Below are 13,347 nucleotides of genomic sequence, written 5' to 3' on the forward strand. Positions count from 1 at the left end.
CCAAGGGACTCCAGTGATGGACCATGTCATGAAAGTGATTAATCTATTTGAAAAACTAGAATCTGTGGGGACCAAGTTTGATCTGCAGTACAAGACTGATGTGATATTGTCATCACTCATTTCTGCCTATGCACCCTTTAAAATGTCTTATAAGATGTCAGATAAGGAGCTAGAGCTCACTGAGCTTGTTAATGCACTGGTAGAGGCAGAAACTACCATGAAAAATATAAGGCTAAGGTCAATGCAACTGATGTGATGCCTTCTTCAAATGGGAAGATGAAGAAAAAAAGAAATAAAGGTAAAGCCCTAAAACCTAAAGGTGGAAATTCTGGCAATAAGAAAGCTAAAGGCAAGTGCTTCTATTGCAAGAAGGAGGGTCACTGGAAAAGAAACTGCCGTGCATTCCTGGCCACTGTGAAAGACAAGAAGTTGGATGATTAAGATGCTACTAATGAAGGTACATGTGATGTAAACATTCTTTATGAGTCTAATTTATCCTTTGAACCGACCAATTCTTGGTTAGTGGATAGTGGTTCCACTGTTCACATTTGCAATGTATTGTAGGCATTCAAGGAGACAAGGAAACTGAAAAGAAATGAAGTGCGTCTTTGGGTGGGCACTGGAGCTGAAGCCATAGAATTGGCTTTTGGAACATTTTATTTATATTTTGATTCCGTTAATTTAGTTTTAAAGGATTGTTATTAAATTCCCTCTTTTAAGAGGAAGATACTCTCGGTTTCTAAACTAGTGATGGATGGGTATAGTTTTTCCTTTAATTCTAAATTAGTTATTTGTTTTAATAATTCCTTTTTGATATCTGGATATTTACAAAATGGATTGTATTTCCTATATTGCCCTATTTAAACGAATGTTGTTTCGAATGTTGATTTGAAACGTAAAGCAGCTCCAGTGAACTGAACATATCTGTGGCATCTAAGATTGGGTCAAACTAATTTGGACCATATCAGTAGATTGGTAAGGGATGGGCCTTTAGAGAGTCTAACGGTCGAACCATTTTCTATCGGTGAGTTATGCCTTCAGGAAAAGATGACCGAGAAACCCTTTAGCAATAAAGGTGCTAGAGCCACAGATCTATTAGAGTTGATACATACTGATGTGTGTGGACCCATAAATATACAAACAAGGTATGGATTTTAGTATATCATAACATTCACCAATGAATACTCCAGATATGGTTATATCTACTTGATCAGTAGAAAATTGGAAGTCTTAAATAAATTCAAAAAATTTGAAGCCAAGGTCGAAAGACAGCTTAATAACCATATCAAGTCCTTACAATCGAATCATGGAGGGGAGTATCTATCGAATGAATTTAGAAATACCTCACTTCATAGGGGATAGTTAATCAATTAACTAATCCAGGCACACCACAACAAAATGGTGTATCCAAATGACGAAATCAAACTTTATTGGATATGGTCCGTACGATGCTCACTTATAGTGAACTACCTCTTTCTTTTTGTGGGTTTGCCTTAGAAACAACTATCTATATCTTAAATAGGGTTCCAACAAAGTCTATAGCTAAGACACCCTTTGAGTTATGGAAAGGGCATAAGCCTAGCATAAACCATCTTAGGGTATGCGGTTGTATAGCACACGTGTAAAAGCAACAGACAGACAAATTGGAATCCAGGACTTCAAGGTGCTATTTCTTAGGCTATCCCAAAGGCACGATTGGTTACTATTTCTATGACCCGGTTGACCAAAAGGTCATCATCTTTAGCAAACATGTTACATTTTTGGAGGAAGAGATATTGACTAAGAAATCTGAACCTGTAGTTATTGAGGAGTTATTGGATAACTCAGAAACTTCACTTCCAGAAGTGAGACCAATTAACGTACCCACTGAAAATCTAACACCTCATGGATCTCGATGCCGTGGGAGGACTATTAGACCACCCACCAGGCTTACTCTTCTCATCGAAGAAGAGAAAATAGTGGAAGAGTTTCACATGGTGTCAGTTGAATCGGATGATGATCCGATAACATACTCAGAGGCTCTTAAGGATGTTGATGCCACTAGGTAGCTGGAAGCAATGTGCTCTAAAATCGATTCAATGCATTCCAACAAGGTCTAGACTCTAGTTGATCCACCACTTGGGGTTAAGCCCATTGGATGTAAGTGGATCATTAAGAGAAAGAAGGGTGTCGATGGAAAGGTTGAACGATTCAAAGCGAGACTAGTGCCAAAAGGGTATACCCAACAAGAGGGTTTAGATTATGAGAAAACCTTTTTCTTAGTAGCGATGATGAAATCCAGGAGGATTTTATTGGCAATCGTAGCATACTATGATTATGAGACCTGACAGATGAATATGTAGACAACATTCTTGAATGGATTTCTTCAAGAAGAAATTTATACGCAACAACCAGAGGGGTTCTCTTCCTTGGAGGAAGAAAGAAAAGTATGCAAATTACAAAGGTCCATCTATGTACTGAAGCAGGGTTCCAGAAGGTAGAACATCAAATTTGATCAATCCATCAAGTTATTTAGTTTTGATTAAAATATAGATGAGCCATGCATTTACAAGAAGATTAGTGGAAGTGCAGTATAATTTCTTATTTTATACTTAGATGACATATTGCTCATTGGTAATGATGTAGGGTTTCTTTCATCAGTTATGCAGTGGTTATCCACTACTTTTTCGATGAAAGACCTTGGTGAAGCTAGCTATATCCTTGGGATTAAACTCGTAAGAGATCGCCAGAAAAGGATATTAGGCTTACCACAGGCTACCTATATAAAGTTCTAGCCAGATATAATATGGAGAACTCCAAATGGAGAAATGTTCCTTTCTGGCATGGAGTCAATCTTTCCAAATCTCAATGTCCTCAGTCTCGGACGAACATTGAAGACTGAGGACATTGAAGAAATGAGGAAGATTACCTATGCTTCAGCAGTAGGGAGTCATATGTATGCTATGTGTGTACGAGGCCAAACATTTTCTATGTAGTAGGTATTATGAGTCGTTACTAGTATAATCTGGGACGAGAGCATTAGACTGTTGTCAAGAATATTCTCAAGTACCTGAGAATAAGGATTATTTTATGGTTTTTGGGTCTGATCAGCTATTAGTTCTGGGTTACACAAACTCGAATTTCCAAACTAATAAGGATGATAGAAAATCTAAGTCCGGGATGGTATATTTAGTGGGTGGAGGTGCATGTGTGGCGGAGTGCAAAACAGCAGTCTATAGCCGATTCCACTACTGAAGCAGAATACCTTACAGCTTGTGATGCAATAAAAGAAGGTGTTTGGCTGAGGAAGTTCTTATCATGTTACAGTCGCACCCGAAATTGCTATTTAATTATAGTTTCTCTCTCTTATGATGTGTAGATACTGTTGTCATGTACGCTGGGGAACTGTTTTCACTTGTGGTTAAGCCCAGCTACAAGATTATTGACCAGCTCATAGGTCTACCTATCAAAGAGAGGTTCCTCAATCGGCAGTAGGGGAGATTTGTTGATGGTGATTTCATTGACCATCCTCCTAGCACGAGTCCCCAGAGTAAAGAGTATTGGAAGGCGTTTCCTATGTCCCCATACTTAGACACCTCACTCAGCAATGAGCTTATTACGAGCGAAAAACTCTTCGGGATCACGAAGGACACATTCTGACAGTCGAGGGGTAAGATACTGGCTTGATGTATGTTATTGTACTCTCCCCTCTATGGCCTTGAAGTGTGGGCCAAAGCCCAACAACTTTCCTTAAGGTCCTGCCCTTACAGCAACAATGGAGTCACAAACGGACTCACAAGACTGCCTCCATCCGTGCTGTTTCAGGCTTTTGAGTATTTTTCTCATGTGGGACCCACACCTTGTGCCCCAGGCATTATACCTAAGCACCTAGATAAGGTGGACCCCACCCTTGGTCTCCTTGATTTGTGCATATACCATATAGGTGGGCCCACTGGCCTATGGTGGCATTTAAATAAGAATGACTCTTAAGGCCCCAAGCCAAACAGGCCCTAAGTGGAAGCAAGTGTTATAAATGCACAACCCAACCATTTATGGCTCTTTCACTTCTCCCACCTACCCAAAATCATTGAGGGCTGAGAGGGCTTTGAAGGAGGTGATTGGAGGGAGCTATTTGAGGTGGAACCCATCTATTAGCTAAACAAAGTTGGTGAGTGCCATTCCCCTCTCCCTCTCTTTCAATTTTAAAGTGGGGAATCCCCTATGGATCGATTCCAACTTAGGATTTCCTTTTGGAAACCCAATACCTCTCTTTGGTTCCCTAAATAGAGACCTATCTCTCTCTCTCTCTTGATGCCTTTCATAACTTGAATGGCTTGAACTGCTGCTCCAAGCCTCAAGTACCTAAATCTAGGGTTGGGAAACCCTGAAGGTGGCTCCAAATCCCTTTAATCTTCTAAGGCAGTCTAACAAAGCTTGGGACTCACCTCCCTAACCCTAGGAACCATGTGGTCTCATGCATGAAGGGTTGGAGGTGGAAATCCTTCCAAATCTCAAAAAATAAATTCGACAGATCCACGAACTGATCCATCATTGTGGTTCCGTCCGTTGATCCATTCAGTATAATCTGGTTGACTGTCTAGAACAGAGCCAAGAACAGATTTATTTGGTAGTTCGGTCCATAGTTTCGTTTGCTCTCAGGAATGTCTCAGGGTCTACATGGATGCACGAACGGATTCACCTAGAGGTTCCGTCCATGAATCCGTCCCACCTATTTTCACTATGTGCTTAGATGGAGCCAGGAAAGGACTCACCTGGTTTCCTCCGTCCCTGTTTTCGTCCATGCTGTCTTGACTTAAATCTCAAAATAACTGTTGGGACCTATCATAGGACCCACCTACACTCTTCTAACACTATTCTCACGCATCCTCAGACTTCATAACCTGTGCGAGAGAGCGTGTACCAAGGTAAATTCTATTTAACACCCCAAGTAACAATCGAATAACTGGTGAGTGGGTTTTGGGTGATGTTTGGGTTTGTTATATATATATATATATCATATAATTGCTCTTAAGCTTGCATCCATTATGAACATGCTGCATCCTTGCATATTAACTATTTTTTGGTTACGAATGGATGTGATGTGGATATGTTTACTTTATATTATTGTATCGGGTTATGGCATCGGGTACGTCGGTGTCGGAACCCAAAAAATGCTTATGAGATATCTTGATCATCATCCTGCCATGTATGCGTCGTGCCATGCTGATACCCAGGTACTAGATGGAATGGGACGTTGATGCACCTAGAATACCTCTCGGGACGATGGACTTGCATGTAGTGTATCTGTGGCTAGGATTCACTTCCCTATGCTATGACCCTTACCAACAAGGGTTTAGGTGTTAGGTGATCAGAGCTCCTTATTGCCTGCGGGGGAGAGAAGCCAGGTCAGGGATGACCACTGATCATCGAGGTCCGCCACTGGGTGGCTTTGGAGGCTTCGACCAGTGTAGGCTCCCTGGTGATAATAAAGGTTTCATTGTGGCGATAAGTTAAGTGACCCACAGTGTCTCCTGAGTTATCATAGTAACATATACCCCTGGCTTAGACTATTTGTTACGTGGAAAATCTATTAACATTACATTCATCATGGACTATTTGTGATTGCGTATTTGTGCATTCCCCTTCCCCTCACTGGCTCAGTGGAACTAACCCCTTGTGTGCACATTCTTTTAGATTTTGATGTAGATGATGGATACCTAGTTGGTCTCGAGGCCCAGCCAGCGGATTATGATGGTATTGGCATGGAGGAACTTAAGGTTGTTTCGGAGGAACAGGGCGACGGATGCCCTTGTGACGATTGTGCCTACTGGCCGTGATATTGTTGGAGATAATCCCCTCTTTTGATTCTTTTGGGGATTTGTGCCCATTATGAACATTTATCTGTAATACTTTATATTCTTTTGAGTAGTTACGTCATGGTCAGTTGGCAAACAGTGTTAAACTATTATTGTATCACCTAGTCAGCTGAACATATAGTAACTTCTATTCATGTCGCTTCCGCTTGTAATTACTCTGCCTTAAATGGAATATTCTTTCCTCTTCTGTAAATTGTAATCATTATGCTTGTCCTTGACTGTTGACTATGGATTGGGACACTGTGTCATTGATCCTGGTAGGAAAAGGGATGATGCCTGTCATCCTAGTCACCCCTTGGCTCTGCTTTATTCCTATTTTGGAATGGGGGTGTGACAGCGTGGTATCAGAGTGCGATGCTCTACACAAGACATAATCTAGCAAGGACACTTGATTTACTCTACATAATAGGGTCTATAATAGGGTCTATATTAAAAGCTTTCAATAGAAATAATTGGAATGTGTGTGATTGGGCTGTAATCTTCGATAGAAATCACTATTTACTAACTATTTTTATTTGAATATTTATGAAGGATTTAACACTGCTATGTGATTTCTATGATTGCAATCCTGGAAGGAGAAAAGCATGAATCAGTGATAGAAGCAGGCCCCTTAGCCAATTTTGGATGTTCAATACCAGCTAGGCCAAGGGTCCGCATGTGTGCAAATTGTCATCTCAAGGGCATTATCATAATTTGGCAAAGAGGAGATTTCTCAAGAAAAGTCAATATTGGACTCATTACATCAGTAAAATTAAATGGTTAACATTTAATTCTTGGGTTGAGTCAATTCGGTCCAAGGAAGGAGGGATTATGGCCAAAAAAATAGATTCTGGCAAAGTTGGAAAGTGTGAGGAAAGGAAAAAATAAAAGAAAGAAGAAAGAAAACCTAATTTCTCTGTTCTCTCACGTAAACCTCTCTCTCTCTCTTGCTAGTTTCCTAATCCAAAACCTATTCTATCTCTTTTTTTATTTTTTTTAATCTTTTTCTAAGCCATCCCCATCTCACACGTTGCCTCTCTCTCTCTCTCTCTTACTCTCCTAGTCCAACCCAATTCCCTTTGATCCTTTTCGGTTGTTTTATTTCAAAACCCATATCACCTCGCCCCATAAAGGGATACAGATTGATTTCTAAAAGAGGGGCAGATTTCAGATATGAGCACCCACCGAGATTAAAGGCAGAATTCAGATATGAGCACCCACCGAGAGCAAAAGGGAGATTTCAAATATGAGTACCCACCGAGGCTTGAAGAAGGAGAAGAAAGAGGTATCTACCATCGTCACCATCCAGCACCTTCATTAACATACACCTGAATCGCCATCGCTGCCATTGCTTCGACTCTCTTTTTCTCTCTAAATCTCTTAGCTTGTATCCCTAACTTCTCTATATTTAATTCATGTTAAATGAGTAACTAAACTTGCTGCTGTTTTTGGGAAGATGATACTTTAAGGAAGATTTAATTATTCATTTTCTTTTCTTATTGATTGCTTGGAAAAGACTTAGGCATCCCATTGCAATTTTTGTGTAATCATGTTTACATCTAGTTAGGGTAATTTGTTTCTGTGATTCAAGTTAACCTACCAAGCAATAGCATTGAATTGATTCATGTGGTCGTATTGATGATATGGTATACTTGAGTGGATTGTGCTGTGCGTACCCGAGTTCTTTGAACTTTGAATTCATTGTAGCGATGGGACGATAATTTTGCCAAGATACTTTATATCTAGAAGGGACCCTACATTCTGTGGTTGTCGTGGGGCTTGTAGTCGCCATGAGCCGACTATGAGAGAGATTGAATGATGAATCTAAATTAAAGTTGATTCAACCTAAAAACAGTATTTTCTCACCATCTTTTATTCGCTTTAATCAGTTGCTAGTATTAGCTTCAAATTAATTAATTTGCATTTTTAGTTTAACCGTACACTTGATTTAATTTCGTGCAATTTAACCTACCAATTCTCCGTAGATCGACCCCTTACTTGCTACTTGCTAGATTAATTTAGGGTTTTATTTTTGACCGGTTAACGACATAATCAAATTTTGGCGCCGTTGCAGAGGAACCGAAGCACGGTTGCTAAGATTGATTGAGTTGTTTTGTGTTACTTTGTTTTAGTTTTAATTTTATAATTCCAGAATTTTTATTTTTATTTATTTATTTTTTTATCTCTTTATTAGGTTAATTTTAGTATACCTAATGTTCTCTTTGTTTGTGCAGGAAGCCGAGTAGATCGAGTTAGGACAAGTTATCCGTTTGGTTTACTTTTAATTCCTAGACTTTATGTAATTAGGGTTATGTAATTTTTTTTTAATTCCAGCGTTAGATTAGGTGTTTAGGTTTAATTTTAATTCCCCCAGCCCATTATGGACTTGCTAATGAGGAGCCTTACAAGCATCTTGATGAGTTCCTAGTGGTATGTTCTACAGTCAAAATCCAAAACCTCTCTCCAGATGCCTTAAAGTTGCTTCTGTTCCCATTTTCCTTAAAGGACAAAGCCAAACACTGGCTTCATTCCCTAAATTTGATTAGGATTTCTACATGGGCGGGAATGCAATAGGAATTTTTGAAAAAATTCTTCCCCATTGGCTGGACTAATAGCCTTAGAAGAGCCATTACTAGTTTCTCCCAATTAGAGGGCGAATAATTTTATGAAGCGTGGGAGAGACTCAAGGAATTACTTAGGAAGTGTCCCCACCACACTGTCCCGAAATGGCAGTTAGTCCAGTGTTTTTATGATGGCCTCCATGACCGATATAGGCAGATGGTAGACTCCTCTTGTGGTGGAACATTTATGCACAAGAATGAGACGGAAGCATGGGATCTTTTTAAAACCCTTAGTGAGAATTCCCAACATCATGCTTCGGTCTCTCGGACTGAGATTCCACACACAGGGCAACCAAAGAGGGGTGGTCTCTATGAGATCAACCCAACCGTAGAGATGACTGCTATGGTTGACATGCTGTGCAAAAAATTGGACTATCTGATGTCTATAGGACAACATTCTATGCCCCCTTTCCCAATGAATTTCCCCAATCAGACTGAAGCCTGTGCCCTATGTGCTAGCCTTAGTCACTATGTGATGAACTGCCCTTCGGCTACACAATACCCTGAGTTTGTTCAGGAATAGGTGCAAACGGCTCAAAGTTTCCCTACACCAGGTAATGATCCATTTTCCAATACTTATAACCCGGGATGGCAAAACCACCTAAACTTTTCATGGAGAAACTCGGTACCTAATAACCCTCCAAACCCACCATATAGGCCACCATTTAATGTTCAAACCAATGCCTATATGGGTGGATAGCCACCATATCCTCAACCCCAACAGAATGAATCCATTGAGGAAAAGGTGCTAAAAGCATTAAGTGGACTCGAGCAGAACACACAACTGCTTCACTCACATACTCAGTCCATTAATAAGCTAGAGAACCAACTGGTTCAGCTAGCCGATGCTATAAGTAGGAGCGAGGCTGGCCAATTGCCAAGTCAGCCAATAGTTAACTCAAATAGTCAAACGGGTCGAGGGAAAGAGCAAGTCCAGTCAGTCACAGTCCTGAGGAGCGGTAAAAGGGTGGAAAAACCTGATGCACCCTTAGCCACTAATGGGACGTTGCCCACTAGTTCTCAAGGTCAGGGACAAGCTGAGTCAACCCGAGAGAAATTCGGTGGTGATGTAGAAACACATGATTACATTACTAAAACACCACCTATGGAGATCACTCATCAATTCCCAAGGAAGGCGCTGCACATTCCTATTGTGGAGGGACCATCACCTAATTCTTACATTCCAAAGGTCCCTTTTCCCCAAGCCCTTCAGACACCATCTTACCCCCTTAAGGGTAAACAGGGTGAAAAGATGCAAGAGATGATCGACTTGTTCCAACAAGTTCGCATCAATCTCCCCCTTTTGGATGCTATCAAACAAGTTCCTACTTATGCTAAGTTTTTGAAAGACCTCTGCACCCAAAAGCGTAAGTTGAGAACTCAAATCCTTAAGACTGTCCATTTGACTGAACAAGTTAGTTTGGTAATTTCCAGCCACCTACCCTCTAAGCTTAAGGATCCAGGTGCGTCTCTTAATTCTTGCATCATTGGAGATCTCTCCATAAGTAGGGCACTACTTGATTTAGGGGCCAGTGTGAATATTTTGCTTAGGTTAGTCTATGACAGATTTGGTTTAGGAGATTTGAAACCCACTGAGGTTATCCTTTAGTTGGCTGATTGTTCAATCAAAACACCTCATGGGTTGTTAGAAGATGTTTTAGTGAAGGTGGAAGAATTGTATTTTCCTGTGGACTTCCTTGTCCTGGATATGGATACAGCCACCACAGCCAAGCTTCCCCCTATCATTTTATGGCGCCCCTTCTTTTTTTTATTTTTTTAACCCGAATATTATCTAGGACCTAGGCTGGCCCCTAGAATTTTATTAAACCATGTCAAAGAATGATAAATACACTTGGGGACACATGCCTGCCTTACCCCAAACCCGAAATCAATCATTACAAGACACACTCCACTCTACATTGCAACTAGCCCATCCCAAGAATAGATTACACATGTAAGACCGGTAGGCCTATGGACTCTTCCCTAATTATTTGTCGTAGCTTGATCGGAAGCTCTCTGTCACTAGCGAAATTAGTGTCACACAAGGTGTTGCAAGCATAATTTGCAAGCCAATCTACCGCCATGTTCTTCTCCTTGTACGTAAATGCAAGCATAGGACGCATCTCCTCCACCCATCTTAGTGTTTCCTGGAACCAGTACCACACTTTCCATATTGTACACTATTTTTTAACAATACTATGGATGGTAGAAGCTGAATCTGACTCAATACAAACCCCCGTGAGCCCAAGCTCATAGTATAGCCATAGCCCATCGTGAAATGCCCTCATTTCTGTTATGGAGTTCATGCTCTCCCCATAAAATCTAGCACAAGCCGCCACCACCTTCCCCTCACTGTCACGGATTAAGCTTTACAAAGGATGTGGGGGGGGCACCAACAAACCACCTTAGGGGGCCTACATATAGGGGGTTGATATGACAACCCAAAAAACTGAAGGACTAGAGCCTCCTGCACCAACGGCGTCCTAGTTCCAGCTTGTTTAAAGGGAATCTCGTGAATCCACCCCCTTGCTGCTTCCATGATCATCCTAGGCCTCTCTCACCATGTTTCTTGCCATTCCTTTCCTTCCATAACTCCCATACAATAAACGATGGCACCAAGCCTGTAATAATAGCACACAAGCTTCCCCCGTTCGCATGACCTTGCCAGAACAGCATTCTACTTCTCACCTCTTGCCACGGAATGATCTCCACATGAAGCAATCTGGAATAAAATTCCCAGACCTTTGCTGCCGTCCCCCCCCCCCACACCAAGCAATGGGATGCAGTTTCAACCTTGGGGTCACCACAACAAAAGCACTTTGAGGCCAAAGGCATTCCAATCCTCTTCAATGAATCATCGGTTGGAATCCCCCCACATAGAATCTGCCAAGCAAAAAACCTGATCTTGATGGGGACCATTTTGTTCCAAACCCATTTAGAAAACTCCATTCTAGGGGCCGTGCTCGTAATGGTGTTCCAGATCACTCTAGAAGAGAGCCTACCATTGCTTTCTGGTGTCCAAATTAGAAAATAATCCTTCTCAGAGAGGTTAAACTTACCACTCAACACATTGCTATGTACCTCATCCGAGTCAATTTTGAGCAATTCGAGCCGATCCCAGCTGCCATCCTTGTGTAGGACATCCTTCACATGTAAAGAGAGATCAAGGTTCAGTGCTCCATCCACCTGGTCAAGTAGTGGTCCCCAACCAGACCAGTTATCAGTCCAAAAACCAACATCTCCCCTCCACAATAGCCATCTGGAATTAGTGAGGATCAGCTCCTTAAAAGCTAGCATCCTACACCATGAGATCGAACCTACAGAAGGGGGGGCTGCCAACACCATATGCAGATTTTTTAAAAAAATTTCTTTAAAAAACCTTGCCCACAGCGTGGTATTCCTTGTGAGAATTCTCCACAGCCCCTTCATTCTAAGGGCCTCTCCAGTGTCCTCCATGCGCCTAATGCCAAGCCCTCCTTCTGACAACGGGCAACAAACTTTCTCCCAATTAACCCAATGATGCCGATTGCCCCATTCTAATTCTCCACACAAGAAGTTGGCACACAAGCTGTTAAATCTTCGAATGATGGTTTTAGGGACATCCAGCGTAGAAATGATGTGTATTGGCATTGATGCCAATACATGCCTAAGAAGGATAAGTCTTCCCCCAGTGGACAACATTTTACCCTTCCAACCGACTACTTTCTTGCAAATTTTAGCCAGGAAGTTCTCAAAAAAACTCACTCGCAATCGGCCAGCATAGATGGGAGCTCCGAGATAGGTTAGAGGCAAACTCCTTCTGGAGAACCCTGTGATTGCTGAAATCATGTGACATCTCCTGTCAGGTACCTTGCTCCCCACCATGAAGCAACTTTTATTTTTATTCACCAATTGCCCAGAGGACCCCTTATAACGATCAATAAAGCCAATGATCTACTTCAGAGAACTCTTTAATCCCTGCGAAAAGATGATGGTATCATCGACGAACAGGTTGTGAGAGATACCCGGGCATCCCCTTGGCACCTTAAAGAGCTTGGCCCTTCCTTCACAGAACAACGACCTCAATCCTCTACTCAGAACTTCTTGTGCTAGAATGAAAAGGGCAGGAGAAAGTGGATCACCTTGCCTCACCCCCCGTGAGGATTTAAAAAAACCGGACTGCCCTCCATTAATTACCATGGAGAACCAGTAGTTCTCCACTACTTTTTTAATTAGAGCAACCCATTCAACGCCAAACCCGAATCTGTTTAAGACTTCAAACAAAAACCCCCACTCCAACCTATCATATGCCTTTGCCATGTCAAGCTTAAGCACTACATTACCACCCCTAGCATCCCTGTTGATGTCCTGTACAACCTCTTGAACCAATGCAATATTGTCTTGTATACACCTGCCCTGCACCAAAGCTCCTTGTTCCTCGGAGATGATATTAGGCAGAACCATGGCTAATCTACTTGAAATAGTTTTAGCCATTATTTTATAAGCAAAGTTGCATAAACTTATAGGTTGAAAGTCCAAGATTACCTCCGGTTTCTCTTTCTTGGGGATAAGCACCAAATTAGCTGAAGTATAGCCCCTTGGCAACCTGCCTCTTGTGAAAAAATCTCTCACCGCTCGCTAGACATCCTCACCTATTATTTCTCAACAAGTCATGAAGAAATGTCCTGTGAATCCATTAGGGCCGGGGGCACTTTCTCTAGAAGGCCCAAACACTGCCTTCCTAACCTCTTCCACAGAAGGAAACATCATGAGCATTTCATTGTCAGCATCTGTTACAAGTCTTGGAATAAGATCCAAAAGATCCTCATCACGCCAACGATCCTGGGCCGAGAATAACTCAGCAAAAAACCAAGCTGCCTCCCTCCCTACTTCTTCTTGCCTGTGGACCCAAA

General features: G+C 41.6%; 1 non-coding gene across 1 annotated transcript; it reads right to left on the minus strand.

Moving 5' to 3' along the window:
- Window positions 1–8,447: 8,447 nt before the first annotated feature.
- On the minus strand, window positions 8,448–8,554 carry LOC122646938. Its single transcript, XR_006330740.1, has one exon. It is a non-coding gene; the product is annotated as a small nucleolar RNA R71 (small nucleolar RNA).
- Between the last annotated feature and the right edge of the window lie 4,793 nt (window positions 8,555–13,347).

The sequence above is a fragment of the Telopea speciosissima genome, chromosome 11, assembly GCF_018873765.1.
Source record: "Telopea speciosissima isolate NSW1024214 ecotype Mountain lineage chromosome 11, Tspe_v1, whole genome shotgun sequence".
Taxonomy (NCBI): Eukaryota; Viridiplantae; Streptophyta; class Magnoliopsida; order Proteales; family Proteaceae; genus Telopea; species Telopea speciosissima.